The sequence below is a fragment of the Pipistrellus hanaki genome (assembly GCF_964339955.1).
Source record: "Pipistrellus hanaki genome assembly, chromosome: 13".
In the NCBI taxonomy this organism is placed as follows: Eukaryota; Metazoa; Chordata; class Mammalia; order Chiroptera; family Vespertilionidae; genus Pipistrellus; species Pipistrellus hanaki.
In genome coordinates this window covers 27746973-27766919 of record NC_140515.1, presented here as the reverse complement: position 1 = coordinate 27766919, position 19947 = coordinate 27746973, and the positions used below count along the sequence as shown (strand labels likewise).

The window sequence follows — 19947 nt, the reverse complement described above, 5'->3', positions numbered from 1 at the left end:
GATAAGGACATTTTAAAATCGAACCTTTGGAACATTTGGTATTATGTCCCTGAGACAAACAACAGACCAGAAATCACTGGAAAACCAACTCACTGCCCTTGCCAAGGGAGCCGTGGCACAGGCCTACAGTTATGGAAATGCCCATTAGAGGAGGTAGTAATTACTGCAGATTTGGGGCAATAGACTCTGTGTGTGTAACTAAGATCACACACACACACACACACACACACACATACACACACACACATTAGATTTATAGCAATAGCAAAACAATATCAAATATTATTCAACTACTAAAAATGTTTTAATATTGGATTTAGAATAAGATAGGGAAAATTCCATGTTGCAACTTTTCTTGTGTTAAAGTTCAGTTGGTTTCCAACATGATGAAGAAACAGAAGCTTTCTGGGCCTTTTTGGTCCCCAGCTCAACTTCTTGCTTTTCTGTATGACTTCAAATGGATCATTTTAAAAGACTTTAATTATTCATTTGCTCTTATCAGATAGCACTAGGTAATTACCCTTTTCAAACAATTTCAACTTGAGGACTTCCTATGCTAGTAATCTCTCCTACTTCATCCCCCCCCTCCCCCCCCCCCCACTCCATTCAAATAGAAGAACTTTTCTTTCCACCTGAGGACAAAGCCAAATTCTCCTTTATGTTAATTCAAGAAAGGTCTCTTAAAACCTGGACCTGGAATTACATACCCAATTTCCTCATTTCACATTCTTCAGGACTCCTTTCCTTTTTAATCTGAAGAAGGATCCCAGGCATCTATTCTTTACCACCTTCTTGACTCCTACTTTTCAAGTTCAGGCTCACTATCATGAAATGCAAAAACAAATTACTTATTAAAACTCTATTAGCAACCCTTGCCCCCTAGGCCTAACATTTTGTATTTTTTCTTCCTCTGAATATTTAAAGACCATTTTAAAAAACATTTGACTAACTGGGTTTTTAACCAACATTTGAACAATGACGGATTCTTGAGAACAGAATTGCTCAGAAGCCAATGTGCAGTGCAAAACGGCTCCTCTTCTGAGCCAGCTCATTTATTTGCTTGGGACAGTGAATGCTCTAATTACAACATATTTGGTTTCCTTTGTAATACTGGAATTTTCTTAAGTATCTTTGGATACTTTCCCACCGCTCGAATATTAGTCATGCCGCTTAATGCTCAAACAAATCCTGAAGTCAACACTCTTAAACAAATTCTTTCCTATTTGCATGGAAATTAGATTTTGAAAACCTCAAAATGAAAACAAGTTTCATAGCCCATGTCCATAAAATGCCCCTCCATCGGCAAGTGGACTGTAAACTTTGCTTCCAAACAGAAGCCTTCAGTTCCATTAGTTTATGATGCTTGAGAAGCTAAGCGGGACTTGCAAGCTGGCGCACTTCACTCTTGAGGGGAACGTTTCCCTGGGTGCCAGCTTCACAGTGTTTGGCTTTGCTTCTGTCTGAATTGAAGCACCTTCGGCTCTTTTACCTTGGTGTTTTTATTACACATAAACAAAGTAAATCTACATTTGATCTCAAGTCTGGAAGATTTGTTTGATTTTTAAATATCAGTAAATAAATAAAGCCCTAACCATCGTTGGCTATTGATAGAAAAACTAACTGCCTTTTTAGGAATGATCATATCTCACAATTTTACCCAATCATTTTAAATTAACTAACTAGTTAACAATGTACTGAGCACCTAGTATGTACCAGATACTGGTGTATAGAGATAAATATGATAGTGCTCATGCTGGTGGAGAGACTTGTGAAGAGTTTTAATAGGAAACAATGCATAATATAATCAAAGCAAGTTAGGTCCATGGGAAAGTGGATAACTTTCCAGGGAAGTGAGGGAAGGCATCACAGAAGAGATAGCATTTGAAATCTGCTTTGGATAAGGAGCAGTAATCTAGCCGGAAGTTGAGCATAGGGTATATGGAAAGGGAGTTTGAGTCAGACATGGAAAGGTCTCCAAATGCCAGCAAGAAGCCTGACCTCTATCTTCTTCACATTCATTGGGAAACATTTATGGATTCATTGGTTTATTCAACTATCTGAGTAGTTGGTCCCTGGAGGCAGGAATACAGTGGTTTGTTGGGATCTTCTTTGGCTCCTCCAGTCCACCAGCACCTTTCTCTGAGCCTCTGCGTGCTCTGAGAGGCTGGCCCATGTCCTCTGGGTTCTGGTTAGAGGTGACAAATTAGAGGCACTATCAAGAGAACAGGAGGCATCCCTGTTACCTCCCTGTGGAGTTCCAGTGCCTGAATCTCCCAGGCCACAGCTGCGGTCAGTCCACCCTCTCCAGATAGCTCTCTCTCAGGATCAAGGAAACTTCTCCCTTTCCTTAGTCTCAGGCCTGTGCTGGTGATGACCAGCGAGTGGGCAAGAGTGGCTGGTATCTGCCTCCTCCCACCCCCAGGCACTACACCATCTTTGTTGCTCTCCTTAAATTCTGCCTGCACTGTTTTCAGTCTCTCTATTAAGTTTTCTTCAATTACCCTGCTTGGGGTGTGTGCCATCTGTCTCCTCCCAGGACAGTGACTCATAAAAATGGCAAATGAGGTCCCAACTCTCATGCAGCTCATTATCTAGTACTCTTGAACTTGTGTAAGCAGAAGACTGGATCAGATATTTGTGTTTTGGGAAAATCACTGGATTGAGGAGAAAGATTTAAATGAAGGGGAAAGGTCCTGAGGGAAGGGGGTGTTACTGTTGTCCAGGTAACAGATGGAGGTCCCACATTAAGGAGGGGACAGGGAGAGATGGGCAGAGAGAGAGGGGCAGGGGATAAAAGAATCTTTGGAAAACCATAAGGTTTTGGCAGGATCTGGTGAGTAAGAAGAAATAGTCAAGGGTAGTGCTTATGTCCTCGCTGGGGTTACTGGGTGGATATTCTATCCCTGACCTGGGGAACCCGGGAGAAAGAGTTAATAGGCAAGGAGAGACGATGAGAGCTTTGGCATTAAACACATTACATGTATATTGCCAGTGGGACATCCAAGTGATTGTGTCTGGCCAGCTATTAGATATATAGGTTTGTGGACAGGTCAAGGTGATAAATATGGATCTGGGCATTCCTTGGAGTCTGGATGAGCATGAAGTCAAGGAAGTGTTTAAAACAGACAAGAGAGAACATGCTGAGTGAGCATCCAGAGGACCCCTGAGAGATCCCATGGAACAATGATTTGTAAAGAGCAGCTCAGCACTGATGCAAGGGCCTGAAGCTCGCCTCAGTCAGTGATGAGTCCAACATCTCAGCCCCAAGGTGGCAGTTTGGGTCTTATACCACCTGCATGTCTAGGATATGCCCTTGAAGCTGCCCTTGATTATTCAGGTTTGCCAAGCTCCCAGGCTCCTGTTCTCCTGGATGTGGAGAAGGGTGAGCAAGAGATAGGACAATGTGAGTCTGAATTAGCCCCAGGTATAGTCTGAAAGTGGGATTTTTAGAAATCACGGTACGTTTGGTAATGTGGCTGAGGTCACCCTTCTGGTCTGCGATAGCACTGGGGTTGGAGCTAAGGTCTGCTCTCAATGCCATTATCCCTCTCCTAAAGAGCAGAGAACAGGGTAGGGGCTGGCTGGAAAGGCCATGTGGAAGAAGGGCAGAGGGCATCAGGTGGAGGTAACTGCTGGAACAGAAGTAAAAGGGCAATTTTCCCTCTGAGAAATGGCAAGTGATGTGCCTAGAAAGGAAGGTTTAGCTCAAGGAGGCAGGGTCTGGTGTGCCATCTGAGGTAGGTCTTTGTGCTTAATAACTGAAGCTGCATGGGGGGATTAATGCAGCCTCCTTTGTGCTTTGGGAAGAGTTACTCTTGTATAGAGCACCTCCCTGGGCATGAAGCATGGTCTTTCCACCCTTTTCAGACTTCACAACAACCTATATTCCTCACTCTGAAGGCACAGGACCACCATGCGAAGAGGTGGAGCTGGGTCCCATGTTCAGACTTTGCATTTCTCATCACTGGTCCCTCCAGAGCTCCCACCCTCAGCTGGTGGGAAAAATAAATACAGAAGTGCTCTGGGATCTATGACAATACTCCCCAGATATGGCGAGTGGGCAAAAGAAGCTGGTATCTGCCTCCTCCCACTCCCAGGCATCCTCAGACCCAAAAGCAGGATCCCTGACTAGGGTGTCCAGGGTCATGAGCCATAGAAGGCTTCATCTATGTCTTTTACCACCACCACCACCTCCCACCCCCGCTCTTGCCTCTCATTTTGGTCCAAAAGTACCTGCTGTTCTTTGGGAGGGATTAAAGGGTTTAAGTGGCCTGGGTAATACCCAGGGGAGGGAAAGCAGAGCCTGTACTGAGTTTAGTGTGAGGGAAACTTTGCTGCCCAGCCTGCCTGGCAGATGCTGTGACCCAGCAAAGGTGTACCTGTGATGGGAGCTCTCAGTCAGCTGGAGTCTCAGGGAGCTGCACATGAAACCCCACATCATAGGATAATGAGTGGGGTTGAAAGGTGGTATAGGCTGACTTGTTTCCCCCAAAATTCATATGATAAAGTCCCAGTCACGCAGTACCTCAGGATACAACCTTACTTGGAGACTAGGGGCCTTATGCACGGTAGACCTTCCTTCTCCTGGCTGCTAGCACTGGCTTCCTTCTGGCTGCCGGAACCTGGGGACACGGGCCTCCCCCAGATGCGGGCAGCCAGCCCTGCCCCCCACATCGGCCTTTGCCTGGTACTGCCCGTGTCTGCTGCCATCCCCCTTCCTTCCTTCCCGATTGATCTCCCCGCCAGCCAGTGGCCTAGGCCTCCTCTGCGGTGTACCTCCACCTGGATGCCCTCTGCCCTTCTTCCACATGGCCTTTCCAGCCAGCCCCTACCCTGTTCTTCTCTGCTCTTTAGGAGAGGGATAATGGCATTGAGAGCAGACCTTAGCTCCAACCCCAGTGCTATTGCAGACCAGAAGGGTGGCCTCAGCCACATTACCAAAATGTACCAGTGATATCTAAAGATCCCACTTTCAGACTATGTCTGGGGCTAATTCAGACTCTCAGAGGTGGCCTAGGCCTCCTTCTGCGGGGTGATTCTGGGGCACCCTTCAACCAATTGCATCGCCCCCACCTTGGCTGGCCTGACGCCAATGAGTGTCATCCATGGTCATCCAGATAGTCATTTTGTGGTTCAGGCTGTTTTAGTATTTGGCTGTTTGGTCTATTTTCATATTACACTTTTATTATTATAGATAAGGCTTTGTAGGTGTGTGTGTGTGTGTGTGTGTGTGTGTGTGTGTGTGTATTGATTTCAGAAAGTAGGGACAGGAAGAGATAGAAACATCAATGATGAGAAAGAATCATTGATCGGCTGCCTCCTGCACGCCCCTACTGGGGATTGAGCCTGTGCTGTGATGGGAATCGAACCATGACCTCCTGGTTCATAGGTCAACGCTCAACCACCAAGATAAGGTTTTTAAAGACATGATTTGATTAAAATTAGGCCATTAGGGAGGGACCCTCATTCAATAGGACTAGTGTTCTTATAAGAAGAGAAAGACATACCAGCAGCACCCACATAGAGGGACATCCATGTGAAAAGGGCAGCCAAGGAGAGGCCTCAGAAACCAACCCTACTGATGTCTTGATCTTGAACTTCAGCCTCTAGAAGTGTAAGACATAAATTTTTGTTGTTTATGCCACCCAGTCTGTGGCACTTTATTATGGCAACCGAGCAGACTAGTATAGAAGGCAAGATGATAGGCTGGTGAAGGCCGGGGGCGGGGTGGTGGAGGCAGGCTAGAAGAGGTCAGTGAGGGTGTAAGGAGGAGGTATGTAACACTTTCAATGATAAATATTAAAAAAAAAGGCAAGATGATAATAAAATTAGTGAGTTATGCTATCTCAGAATCATGCTGTTACACCTACTATAACTATTCACTCCCTGCATCTGCTTTTCACCCCCTAAATATAGAAGTTGTTTGAAGGATGAGGACATGCCCTATGCCTTCATACCCTGACATATTCAAATAAATAAATAATTTAGACAAGAAAAGTAATGAGTTAACACATGTGGCTGATTAGGAGGAAGACTGGACCGTGGACAGGTGTGGTGCAGGTGCCCTGTGCCTTATGTATAAATCTCACTCAATTCCAAGAACAGCCATTTGCCATGTACCTTATGAACCCCTGGGCTGCAGGCAGGGCAGGTAACTTGCCCCAAGTCACAGTCATAGTATTAGAGCTGGTATTAAACCCAGGCCTGGCCAAGTCTAGAATCATGGTTATTTCCATTATCCTCTGTACTTAAGTCCCTAGGGCAGTGGTCGGCAAACCGCGGCTCACAAGCCACATGAGGCTCCTTGGCCCCTTGAGTGTGGCTCTTTCACAAAATACCACGTGTGGACACGCATGTACAGTGCAGTTGAAACTTTGTGGCCCATGTGCAGAAGTCAGTTTTTGGATGAGTCTATTTTGAAGAAGTGGCATTAGAACACTCAAGGGGCCAAAGAGCCGCATGTGACTCACAAACCACGGTTTGCCGACCACTGCCCTAGGGGATTAAAAAGAAGATAGGGGCCCTGTATCCTCCTCCCCCAATCTCACATTCAGGTCCACAAAACAAGTTACACACAAATGAAAAAGTGATGAGCAGTCAGTCCCAGGTGATACACCTACTCACCATGACATGGAACTACTGGACTCTGCTCTCACAAACACTCACATGCTTGCCAGGTGGAACTGGGCTTCAGAGAGGCCACAGTAAAGATTTTGAGCCCTGGGGGTTTTACTTGCAGACATCATCCCAACACTTGCAGTTTTCTTGGTTCACAGCACCCAGTCCAGTCTTTCCCTAACAACTGATTAACTATGGCTGTGGCCCTGACCTCAGCTAAATATTCCTGGAAGCTTGACCTTTGGCTCTGACCTCCCCATCTGTCCAGGTTGCAAAATGAGCACTCCTTTCCACACCCATTCTGACTGGTGCTTGAAAGTTCTTAGGTCACCAGTTCTTAGATCTGATTCCAGATGGTGATAAGAAGCAGAAGTCATTCTGGGCAGGCAATGATCAAGTGTAAGAGGAAGAAACACCCACGGGAAACAGAACCTTTTAGACATAAAGCAAAAAGACATGCCATGTCAAACAATCTCAGTAATGGCTTTGGCATTTTGATTGGCTGCACAGTTGTCTTCTCCGTTCTGAAAACCCATGTACACCCTCATTCTGACTCACTGACTTGCTTGTAAGAAGGCATCAATACACACATCATCAGTCAAAATGCACACAAAACAAAGAGCATAGAGGAATTTGAGTTACTCTGAGTGAAGTAAGCTCTGATGAGTGGAAGCAAGCAAGCAAGCAAACAAACAAACAAACAAACAAAAAACAAATGACCAGTGTGGAAAAGAGGGGTGAGGGAGCAAGACCCCCAGTATCAGGTGACAGACTCCCACTTCTCACACCCACCTCTTCTCCAGGGCTCATCTATGAGTACAAAGGCAGCAAGTTGATTTAACTTAATTTGGCAACTCTCATTGAGAAGGATTTGGAGACTTCCAGGGGACCTTTTTGTTATGGATTAGTTATGTCTGCTAGAGCCACAGACTGCAGACTGTGGGGTGCAGCCCACCAATTTGGCATCCCAATTAAGCCACATTCATTGCCTGCTAGATTTCAAGTATTACTGCAACCTGAATTCTTCTGCTCCCCACCCATACAAAGTTGCCCCCCACTGCCATAGATGCTGCAATCAACCCCATGTGTGGTATGCCCACTGTCCCCTGATGATCACTCCCAGGACTCTCCCTTATAGGTGGGATAGTTCATCCAGTCTTCACTTCAACCTTTCCCTACCTTCCTGCTTGAGTGGAATAAACAAGCAAATGTATAGATCATTTGGCATTATCAGCACATAGTAGGTACCATAAATTAATCTTATTACATCACAACATCAGTCTTCCTTAATAAATGATAATTGAGTGCCTACTATGTGTCAGGAATTTTCTACATCTTCTCCCATTTAATTCTCCTGACTGCCATAGAAGGTAAGTACTACTATCATAGTTCCCATTTTACAGATAAGGAAACTGAGGCTCAAGATGTGAAATCACCTGGTCCAAGTTAAATAAGCTGTAGGTGACGAACCAGAGATTCCATCCCAGTCATGTCTAGTTGAAAGCTGTCTCTTCAGTGTTTGCCATGTAGGCTCTCTCTAAGTTGATTCCCCACCCACAGTCAGAGCATTTCTTCCCTCTTAGCCCCCTTATACACTGCCTAAGGATCTACAGTACTCACAGTGCTGGGTGTCAGTCTGCACTTTTTGTCTACAGAGCATGGAAGTACCTCGTGGGTGTCCTTGTGCAGTTTCAATAGGACAAAGTCAATAGCTTGTGCCTAGCATCCATTCCTACTCCCTGAAACTCTCCAAAAACTGGCCACAAATCTGAGACCTCAGGAGTAGGCTGGTAGATGCTGGTTTCCAGCTACCTTTGCATTTCCAGCAGGGAAATTACATTTAATTACCTTTCAGTGCATTTACTTGAGCATTCATTCTGGCTGATGTCTTCCATGGAACCTTTTGAAGCAGGGGGGAAGACTTAAGATGTGTGATTACAAGAGCTTTATCCCTGGGCTGAACTGGTTCTGTGGGGGCACTGCTCCCTTCAGAGGCAGCTGCCCTGACCACCTGGTCGCCGGCTCACACGGATACCAGCTTGGCTGCCCTGCTGTGCTGCAGGTGAATTTCTGTGCACTCTCAGCTTCCTCCTCGGCTTCGCCCCTCCCCTGTTGATGAATGTGAAGGAGGTAGTCTAGACATGGACTTGGAAAGGGCAGAGGAGGGGAAGGAGAGTGGGAATGGACACGTCCTGCAGAAGGTGAGCTTTGGGGCAGTGGCTGGTGCACCTCGGGCACCTTCTGTGCCTTAGCCCCCCATCTCAGAGAATATAGTTACGTCTCTCCATTCCCACATGATGGAGTCATACCTGGCATTTTGCTGCCCTCCGCCCCCCAACCTTCCCCTCCCACACACACCCATAGACTCACTCAAATTTCAGGCCAATCCTGACCAATGCAACAAATGCACCAGTGGCCCTGGCACCAACATCCAGTTGTGCCCCACAGTTCTGAGCCCCAGAATAATATCCAAGGAAAAGGTGCTATGGATTCACCACCTGGACCCCATCTGTGTGCTGACAGCGCCTTTGCTGGAGACCTGGTGGGTAAAACCCCTCTTGGGATAGTTCTGAAGCATGTTTTGCGCTGTCCCCTGGAGGTCTCCTGCACGCAGGCTGTAGTTGCCTACAGAGATAGTGTGATTTATAACAGCCACTCCCTCCCCTACTGGTATTTCCTAGGATCACATGCCAAATAAATTATTTTTGCTTAAACACTTGCCTCCAGTCTGCTTCTGGGAAAACCAAACCAAGACATTTCACACACCATTCCCAGCCTCATCTGCTGCCCCCAGATTGGGTGAGCTCTCCAGAAGACACATACTGGTTCATCCCAGCAGGCTCAGCCTTCCTCTCTCCCCATACTTCCTTTACTAGCTTTGTACTCTTCCCACTACCACCTTCAGGACTGAGGTCTGGCTGTCAGCTGGAGTCTTGCCCGTTGGGACCATTTGCCATCATATGGGTTTCCTCTACTCCTCTCCATCTGTCCCAGTGGCAGAAATCTCCAACATCTGCTAGGACCATTGAAGCTGCTTGCATCATGTGCCTGGTGCAGTCACAATTTCAGAGTCAAGTGTAGGAGGCAGACAGATATATGTTCAGATCTCAGCACAAGTTGCTCTGCCTTGTGTGAGTTCATCTTTGAGATTCAGTATCTTTATCCTTAAATGACAGGTGGTGGATATGGTTTGTGCTCCCTCTTCCAGAGTACAAAGTTAGATCATGGCTGTCTAGCCAGGGATGGTATTTCTTAGCCCTCTACTCACTCAGTGACTAGTTCTCACCAGTGGCATATAAGTGGAAGGGATGTGTGTCACTTCTGGGCCAGTGCGGTTAAGGAGCAGATAGATGTATCTTCATCCTCTCTTTCAATTTCCTCCTAGATGCGGAGAACTCCAGAGTCTAAGCCTAGGTCTCTGAATCACCATGTGGAGGACAGCTGCGTGCCAACCAGAAACACCAGCATTGGGGCATGTGAGCAAAAAGTTTATTTGCTAAACTACTAAATTGTGGGGGTTTATTTGTAACTATAGGCCTGGTGCACAAACTTGTGCATGGGTGAGGTTCTTCAGGGTGGCCTGTGGGGATCGGGCCCCAGCTCATACCTCTAGGCTCGCAGCCCCACAACTCCACCTAGCACCTCACCATGGCCTGGCACTGCACCTTCACCTGCTATACCATCCTGCTTGTGGGTGATTGATTGGATCCCAGGCCCCCTGACCGGCTCCGTCAGCACCTGGAAGCTGGGCGGCAGCCCTGCCCCCTGCCACATCACTGGTTGCCATCTGCAGGGTGATTGGTAGGGTCCCTGCTTGTACCTGCTTTGGCCTGGCACTGCTGGGTCACCTGCTCCACCATCTTGTTGCGGTCCACTCTCATTGGGGCCTGATAGCACTACACTGCCGCCTGCTGCCAGAGTTGTGTTGTCCATGACCACCATGTTCTGTGCTGCCCCCTGGTGGTCAATGCACATTATAGTGAGCAGTCGAACTCTTGGTCCAACTCAGCCGAACAATTTGCATATTAGGCTTTTATTATATAAGATAGCAATTGGCATGACCTTAACCAATACATAAAGTTATATCCATGTTGTCATGACCTAAGATATATTGGGTCGGCAGCTAAGTAATTGCGGATTTTTTAAAGAAAATCAAAGACAATTTTTTCATGGAACTAAATAACTTTATTCTGTAATGTATTGCCCATTTTGATCAATGACCTTTTGCCATCTTTCAGGCAGCATCATAATCCCACGTTCAAAAAACTTCTGGTTTTTATTAGCAAAAAACTGAATCAGGTACGATTTGACATCATCATCATTATTGAAATTTTTACCATTTAAGGAGTTTTGTAAAGATCGAAACAAAAAGTAATCAGATGGTGCAAGGTCAGGACTATATGGTGGATGTGGCAAAACATCCCAACCAAGCTCCATTAATTTTTGCCGAGTGACCAAAGATGTGTGTGGCCTTGCATTGTCATGATGGAATACAACACCTTTTCGATTTGTCAATTCGGGCCGCTTTTCTTCAACTGCATTGTTTAATTTCGTTAGTTGTTCAATGTAGACATCAGAATTGATCGTTCGGTTGGGTGGTAAGAGTTCAAAGTACACAATTCCTTTGTAATCCCACCAAACTGATAACAAAACCTTCTTTTGATGAATATCAGCTTTTGATGTTGTTTGAGTTGGTTCACCTGGCCTGCTCCACGATCTTTTCCGCTTGATATTGTTGTAAACAACCCATTTTTCATCACCAGTTATCAGTCGTTTTAAAAATGGATCATTTTCATTACGTTTCTTTAGCAAATTGCAGCTGCTAATGCGTTGCGTTAACTGTGATTCTTTCAGTTCGTGAGGAACCCATGTATCGAGTTTTTGAACATAGCTAAGTTGTTTTAAGTGATTTTCAATGCATGTATGTGATACATGAAGCTTCTCTGCAATCTCACGTGTTGTACTGTGACAGTCTGAATTGATTATTGCTTTGATTAGGGCGTCATCAACTTCAACTGGACGACCAGAGCGTTTTTCATCTTTGAGTGAAAAATCACCAGAACGAAATTTGGCAAACCAATTTTGACACTGCCGTTCTTTTAAGGCTTTGTCACCATAAACAGCACATAACTTTTTATGAGCTTGCGATGCGTTTTCCCTTTGCGGAAATAAAAAAGCAAAATATGACGAAAATGTTCCTTTTGATTTTCCATTTTTCAACAAACGCCAAACGAAAACTACAAAACAGATCAAAAAACTTTTTTTACTGATTAACAGCTGAATAGCCAACTATCAAATAACAAAATGTGTTTTACATTTGTACTACGTCTGCAAACTAAAAATTCAACTGAAGCCATATATGTGTGAAACCCGCAATTACTTAGCTGCCGACCCAATAATATTGATAGTTGCTGTGTTAGGAGCACTGATTGTGTACCAGGCACTATTCTTGAGATGTGCTATTATTGAATCCTCAAAACAGCCACATTATCCACGTTTTTCTTACTGGGGAAACCCTTACCCAGAGAGGTAAAATTATATGGCCAAGGTCACACAGCTAAGCAATGCTGGTAACCATCAAGCAACTACCTCCTTCGCATGCACAGCATTGACACAGTGCCTGCCACAAATACTTCCTAGATGGGCGTCATCTTGGTTAATCAGGCCAAGGCCACTGTTCTGGGAGCAGATGAAATAGACAAGGCTAGACTTTTAGGGTAACAGGAGCCCTCAACCAGGGTCACATGAAATGCTGACCTTTCATTGCTCCCCAGACACGTACCTGAGTGATTCCTCAATTGGACCCCTTGTTGGTGGATAGCATGAAAATAAATCTAGATTTCCTGGGGCAAAAACATTCCCCGGGAGCCCTTCCCTGGAACTAGCAGGCCCTTAAGGGACTGGACAAGCAACATCCCTGGTCCCCTCGGAGGGGCCCTCCCAAGGCCCCCTGGGATGGCTGCTTGTCCCTTGGCCTCAGTCCAGCTTCCAGCAGGACTATTGCTGGCCAGGCGGGTAATAGATTTCAGTCTCCTTTTTTGAGGGCCTTTTGTGTGCCCTCCAACCCAGAGCCAAATGCTCACCCTAAAAAAAAAAAAAAAAGAAGCAGCCGTGTTTTCCAGTCCCTGCATGAGGCTTGTGGAGCAGGAAGACCTAGGAGAGAGCTGGCCCAAGGTTTTATTTATGTTAATTGCCCACCCCTCTTCCTGGTCCCTCACTTCACAAAGCTCCCTTGTGGGGCACCAGTGAAGCAACTAATGTGTAGTGTATATCGAGGCAAGGGTGCCTGCCCTGCATTTCCTGGCTCATGATTTATGCGGTGAGGCTGGGCTTGCCTCCCTCTCTGCTTCCCACCCTGCCTGGTCCAGGAGATACAGCCTAGAATTCTCTCTGTTGGGGTCCAGGATCGGACACCCTGCCACACCACTCCAGGAACCTACCGTGCCTCTGCCTGCCTGTCAGAGGCTCCACAAAGCTATGATTTTCACTTCGTACACAGGGAACTGAGGCACAAATTAGGTGGATGTGGGTGCTAATTAAGAGAGCGTGGACCAGCAGAAATTGTCTTCACTAAAGCCCAGTGTTTTCTACACTGATCTACTCACGGAAATCTCTGGGAGGTGTTTAAAAATAGTAATTAAGTCATGTTGGGACCTGTGGTCCCAGAGGGTCAACTTTAATAGGCATCAGAGACTTGTTGATGCCTATTGTTAAAACACTCCAAGGCCCCAGCCCCAACCTGAACCCAGACCCCATCTTGAATCTCCAGGGATGGCGCCTGGGTGTTTTACCTTCAATGAGTCTGAGAAACTCCCAAATATGAAAGCTGAAAGGGACTATAAAATCCATAGAGTCCAGATTTCCCATTTTCCAGATGAAAACATTGAGGCTTGGAGGAAACTGGGATCTTGACAAAGATAACACATCAAGGGTGGTTGGGTCATTCTCTGAGTGTTTGTAGGAGGTAAGAGGAAGAGCTTCACCAACTGAGGTGTGGATGGACTTGAGTAGTGAGACCTCTTGGAGGCCGATGCTGGCACCTGATTCCAGGCATTCTGTGCCTCATCACGTGGTCTCGGAAAAGCCTCCTCCACTTTCTTGAGGTGTGACAGCCCTGCTCTCTAACTTAGTCAGGACTTGGCATCCACAGAGTTGTTCTGAAGACTGTCAGGCCCCTGGCAGGAAGTTTGGGCTGTTCTAGAGAAGGAAGCCACAGCCATGATTTAGCCTATGTGACATGGTCCCAGTCTGCTTTTCCCACAACCCACCCCAACAGCCTGTGGGTCCCTGGGACACCTGTCTCCAGGTGTGCAGGCAGACTGCTTTAACAATGGCTGAATGTGTGTTTGTGGGAATTAAACAGAAATAGATGGGCAGAAAGGAAACAATTTATAATTCTTGGAAGATGGTGCCTGATTTAGAATTTCCTTTCAAGTTTGAGAATTTTGGTCCAATGTGAATAGGCAGCAATGCCCTAACAGAGGAACATGGACTCAGAGCCAGATGTCTTACATCCCAGTTCTGGCATGTGGCTGTGTGCCCCGTGAATGCTATCCAGCCCGGGAGTCCTTATCTGTAGTATGGGTCGTCATCTGTTCTGCACAGCTTGCGGGGACTGTGACATGAGATAGGAGGTGAAAATTCCTGGAACAACCAGGTGCTGGTAAGTGATTGTTAAATAGGAGCTTAAAAAGGACATACAAACAATTCACCGAGTGAACCCTCTCACCTGTCCATGGGGAGATTCTGCACACCAAGCAGGTTCTTTTCTGAGAGGCATATGTTAAAAGACTTTATTGTTCCTGCAGTGCTTCCAAAAAGAGTGAGAATGTAGTTGGGTAAATATTTTTCAGGAAAATTATATTTTTGATACTTTGTCTGACCTCAGACACATGTGCAAATGGATGGAATTAACACAGAAATATCTTCTTAAATGGTTTTCCCTTAATTTTTATTCAAGTGTTGCAGAAAAATGCACAAATTGTGTTAGTTTCATAGTTTTACTCACTGACAGCATCCATGAAACCAGTACTCAGGTCGAGAAGCATCTAGTGCCAGCATCGCAGAAGCCTCTGCAATGCCCTTCCCAGCCGCTTCCTACCCTTAGCTTGCACAACCACTGTCCTGAGTCCTACCCGTCTGCTTTGGAACTGTATAGGAACAGATTTGTATCTGTGTCTGCCTTCTTTCCTTCATTGTTGCATCGGTGAGATCCATCGATCCTCTTCCAACATCTGACCATTTCATGTGGTCCACATTCTCGAAAACGTCTTTTTTTTGTCTGTCTTGCATTTTAGTGATTTTGGTGGGTGTGTAGAGGGATTTCACTGTGGCATCAATTTACCTTTCCCTGATCAGTAATAAGGTTGATAACATATACTTATTGGCCATTTGGACATTCTCTTGGTAAAGTACAAATTCAAGTCTTTTACCCAGGCCTCTAGTGCACTGACTTCCTGTCATCTTACTGATGTGTAGGTGCTTTTTTAAAATTCTGGATACTCTTTATTTTTTTAGGGCCTTTTAGAATACTTCCCCTCTCACCTAGATATTTCACCCTGAGTTCTGTGGTTGCTCTGGTGTTGATGGAAACTTGTTGAGTTTAAGCATTCAATAGTCACACTCTTCCCCAGCTATCAGTAACAGCTCAATGCTGCATGTTCCCCTGCAGAGGGCAGGGCAGCTCCTCTGCACCCAGAGAAGCTGGAGAAGTTTGTCTCTGGCCTTATCCCTCCTCCACTTCCTACTGTGCCTCTTCTTTACTTTTACTTTACTTTTGTTTACTTCTTTACTTTACTTTTGTTCCCTTATGCTGTAACTAGCTGCTGTCATTTTGAATTAAAGCTTTGCAGCTAGTTACAACATAAGGGAACTATTTTAGTATTTTAACAACAGGTGTATGTGCTCTAGAACATACCAGCTGGATACCGGCCACACTCACTGCTAAGTCCTGACCAGGTCTGTGGTGACAGGCTTATTCCCATCATAGCCTCACCCTTGCCTGGTTCCAGAAGAAACAGCTCCCAGAGACTCCTCTACCTTACTTCCATCCCATATCACTATCCTTTAGATCACATGTGTCAAACACAAGGCCCGCGGGCCAAATCCAGCCCGCCAGGCCTTGCAATGTGGCCCGCACCGCGCTGTCATCACTGCACTCCGCTGTCAGTTTATGACATTGTCAGTTTATGACTGTTCAGTAAACCATTCGGCCCGCGATTTAGGCTGGATTTTAGATTTTGGCCCCTTCTCTGATTGAGTTCGACACCCCTACTTTAGATCCTTAAACCTGATGCTAATCACACATTTCTAGTCACAAGTCAGTAGCTACATGGAGTCTACTTTGCTATGCCCCATAATAGAGCATTTTGGGAGGCCAGAGAAATAAAGCTTTAATTATGGAATTACAGGCACCATGAGAAGTGATTAAGGGAGATGTTTTTATAGAGGGTCAGTCAATCCAGCTAGCTTAAGTGAACCAGTAAAGGCTGTTGGACATCCTTCCAGAGGGTGGATATACATTACTCTGTGCTGCCTGTCTTCAGAGCAGGAAACTGAAAGGGCTTGTGGAAGTTATTGCATTGACATTTTGACTGAGCCATTTCCCTCCAGGTGGGTGACCCAGAGCCTATTTGTGCTGGGCAGAGACCAAAAATAACATCCACTAGTTTTTAAAGCCACGTCCCCCAAAGCATTCTCTTCTGCACATTCAGGTTCTAAAAACATATGTTAAAAAGGTTAGGCATCTCCTCTGGGAAAGGCATTTTGTTTTCTTGCTTGAGCAAAGAATGTGCTTAAAGCCCCCAATTGACCCTGCCAGCCTGGGCAGAAGGACGATTTCATCCATGAGGGTCAATATGAGGGTAAAACTTGAAACACTTTTAAACCAGTTATTTTTCTAGTGAAACATATACTCAAGAGCAACAAGTAATACAGAATATCTGAATACTTAACCTAAATTTTCAACACTTGGTGGAAGAACAAGCGTGTTACCAGCATCATTTCCATGAGTGCACCAGTCAGCAAAAGATAAGTTATGCTGTGATAACAAGAAACCCCAAGATCTCTGTGGCTTACAACCACAAAGGTTTATTTCTTACTCAAGTTACTTGCCCACTAGGGATTGATTATGGTCCTGTTTCATGTTTCTTCCACTCTAGGACCCAGGCTGAAAGAGCAGCCTGTTTCTGAGATGTTGCTGTCACATAGTCAAAGGGAAACAGAGAACTCAATGGTGCCAGATAATGGCTCTCAAAGCTTCTTCCCACAAGAGACACTTGTTACTTCCTCTCACATTTCATTAGCCAGAACAAGTCACATGGCCACACCAGAGGTCAATATATATAGAGAGAGCACATATGTTGATCAATTTTACAACCTTTCATAATGGACAAAGGTCAGAATGACCTCCTGCTTCTCTAGACCATTTATTCCTTCTATCTGTGCATCCCTGTATCATTGACTCCAGCATGTCCTAAAGTGTGTTCTGCACAATGCCATTTTCCCTGATGTCAATAAGTGTTGGGAGATGAAAGGATTCCATTGCTCAATAAGTTTGGGAAACATTGAGTTAAATGGGCATCTTTACTGTAGGGGCTCTCAGCACCTTTAATAATAAGTGCATTGTTGATTTAAAAGGAAATAATCAAGTGGGCCCACTGCCTGGTGTTTCTAGGTCAAGGTTCATAACTGTGACTGCACACTAGAATTAATTAGGGGAGATTTTAAAGACATCCTGATGCCCAGGCCATACCCTAGACCTGTGGTCGGCAAACTGTGGTTCTCGAGCCACATGCGACTCTTTGGCCCCTTGAGTGTAGCTCTTCCACAAAATACCACGGCCTGGGCGAGTCTATTTTGAAGAAGTGGTATTAGAAGAAGTTTAATTTTTAAAAAATTGGCTCTCAAAAGAAATTTCAATCATTGTACCGTTGATAATTGGCTCTGTTGACTAATGAGTTTGCCGACCACTGCCCTAGACCAATGACTTGAGCATCTCTTGGATGTGGTTATTTCTTGAAGCTCCCCTGGCAATTCCAATGGCAGCCAAGTTTGGGAACCATTTCTAGAGGAATGATAAATCTGATGAATTGGCTTACCATAGGCTCCATCCATCAGCCAATACTCAGAGGGGCAAAGGATGATTTGTAGCAGTTTCTTGTATTGAAGAGACTAACTATAGCCAGAATGTTCAGCACAGTCTAGATGAACCAGAGGAAAGTAATGAACCCAAAGAACAAAGGTTCTGATGTTGGCAGAGACATCCTACTTTATAAATGGTAGCATTGCCGACTTCATCTTTCTTTGTGGACTTAGCTATGCCAGAGACCTGAGCCCCTACCCCTGGGGCTTACACTGGAACATCACCAAATTTGTCTGTGATCCCCACACCAAACAGGGACATTTCTATGGTCTGCCTTTTCCCTTAAGTAAACGTTAAACTCTTTAATAAGGTCACTAGTGTCTTAATATCAATCTCCATCTATCCTGTCAGGACCCTTGCAACCTGCCTCCCTTGGCCCTCAACTGTGCATGTTCTCAGACTTACCGGATCATAAACCTTTTCATAAAGGGCATTTAGGCACTGGTGTTCATGGACCCCTACACCCCATAAAATAAGCTTTAACTAAGGTGTGTAAAATGAACTTACACTTAAAGGAGACATTCTTCTACCTCCTGAATCATATCTCTTCCTCCTCTGATGGAATGATGAAATGTGCACCCCCTAGGGGCTGATGTGGGTAATTGCATACCTCTCTGGTTGGAAGGAGCTATTGCCAGGACCTTCCTGTTGAAGAGAAGAGTTTTAAGTATTAATGACACATTCGCTCCCAACTGGAGTGTTCTCCCCAATGCGTGCAGAAACCCTGAAAAATAGAGAATGAACCTCCGAAGCATTGTGTGCTCATATTCCTCTCATCGTGTTCTTTAGAAATGAGTCTGGAAAGAGTGAGACAGGAGCTAGTGTAGAAACTGCCAGAACCATAGTCTGTATTTGTCCCTGAGTGGGGTGCTTGAGTATGTAACCATTGCATCCCTAGGTAACTCACAAAGCCAGGACACATGGTCAGAGTCACACTCTTGCATCTTGGACATCCCCCTATTGATCATTGCATGCATCGTATGGTAAGGAAATCCACCTACTCCATCTCTCTCCCCAGCCACCCTGAGGTTCCCCAAGTCAGAGCTGATGTTTATTCACTTCTGCATCCACATGATCCAACACAGTGCCTAGTACATAGTAGACAATAAATGTTGTATAACAACATGCAAAAATATCTTTCATCCTAAAGTACCGTTTAATGGTCTCAAGGCTGAAGTTGCCGGTGTCTGTTTTACAGGGTTAAATTCAGATAAACCCCAGGGGAGCAAGAAGAGCATTTAGATTCCTTTGACATCCATACTGGGGACTATCAGTGCAGGCTTAGAGATTAACAGCTTTACTGTGGTGGCAAAGGAAATGGAAAATTAAGGCCTGTGTTTTGAGTGATGAAATAGAATTGGTTCTCTTTATGGCTTCCAGTGGAAGAGAGAAACATTTCTATCATCTCAATTTATAAAAAGCAATCTTAAGGCCAAGAAGAGATAAGTGGAGTAATTTCAGAAACCCTCAATTTAGGCACTTTCTTAAATCCCACAAGTCTGAAATTGCTGCACATGTACTTTTCTGCAAGCATTGCATCTCCAAGGACCAGCTTATGCTCAGAGAACTAGTTGAGCAGGATAAGGGTGCTATAAACTGGGGCCTGGGACAGGAACAGGAAGGGAAGGTGGGAGCTGAGTGTGGTAGTGCCTTTGAATGGCAGGCCCAGAGTCTGGACTTTATCTCCTAGGCTGAGATTTTAGTGTATTTAAAGATTATGTGGGATGGTATTGAAAACACATCTGCCTGCACTTTTCTCCTATTCTTCATGAAATTCTTCTTTAGTAGGAAGCTACAGACAAGCAAATCTGAGCAGGTGAACAACATCGTAGTGTAAGAAGCCCAGCCACCGGGGTGCCCATGCATAGCAGCCGACAGTCATCTGTGTCCTGCTCCATCTTCTCTCCTTGACCCCTTTAGTGCACACCTGCCTAACTTCTACCTGCCAGTCGTGCGTTACTTTCTTGAGGGCTTTCTCTGGTCCCAGAGCCACTCTGCCCTCACTGACTGCAGGCCAGAAATGCCAGGGGGAATTAACACTTCCTGGAGCAGCCTGGGAATGCTGATGGGAAGGAGGTATAAACTCCCAGCTCCCTCATCCACAGGGCAAGAGAGCTTAGAAATGCACGTTCGATGCTGTTGCCCAGAGGTCCCTAGCAGGGCAGAGCTCCAGCTGCCCACACCAC

The 19947-nt window shown here is 45.4% G+C and overlaps 1 protein-coding gene across 2 annotated transcripts in view; it reads left to right on the top strand.

Moving 5' to 3' along the window:
• Window positions 1–19947, top strand: part of ATP2B2 (ATPase plasma membrane Ca2+ transporting 2) — a 464830-nt gene that overhangs the window by 16393 nt on the left and 428490 nt on the right. For both annotated transcript variants that reach the window (XM_084901914.1, XM_084901911.1), the window contains exon 2: window positions 10004–10094. The gene's annotated coding sequence lies outside the window, so the exon portion shown is untranslated. The remainder of the gene's footprint in view (window positions 1–10003; window positions 10095–19947) is intronic.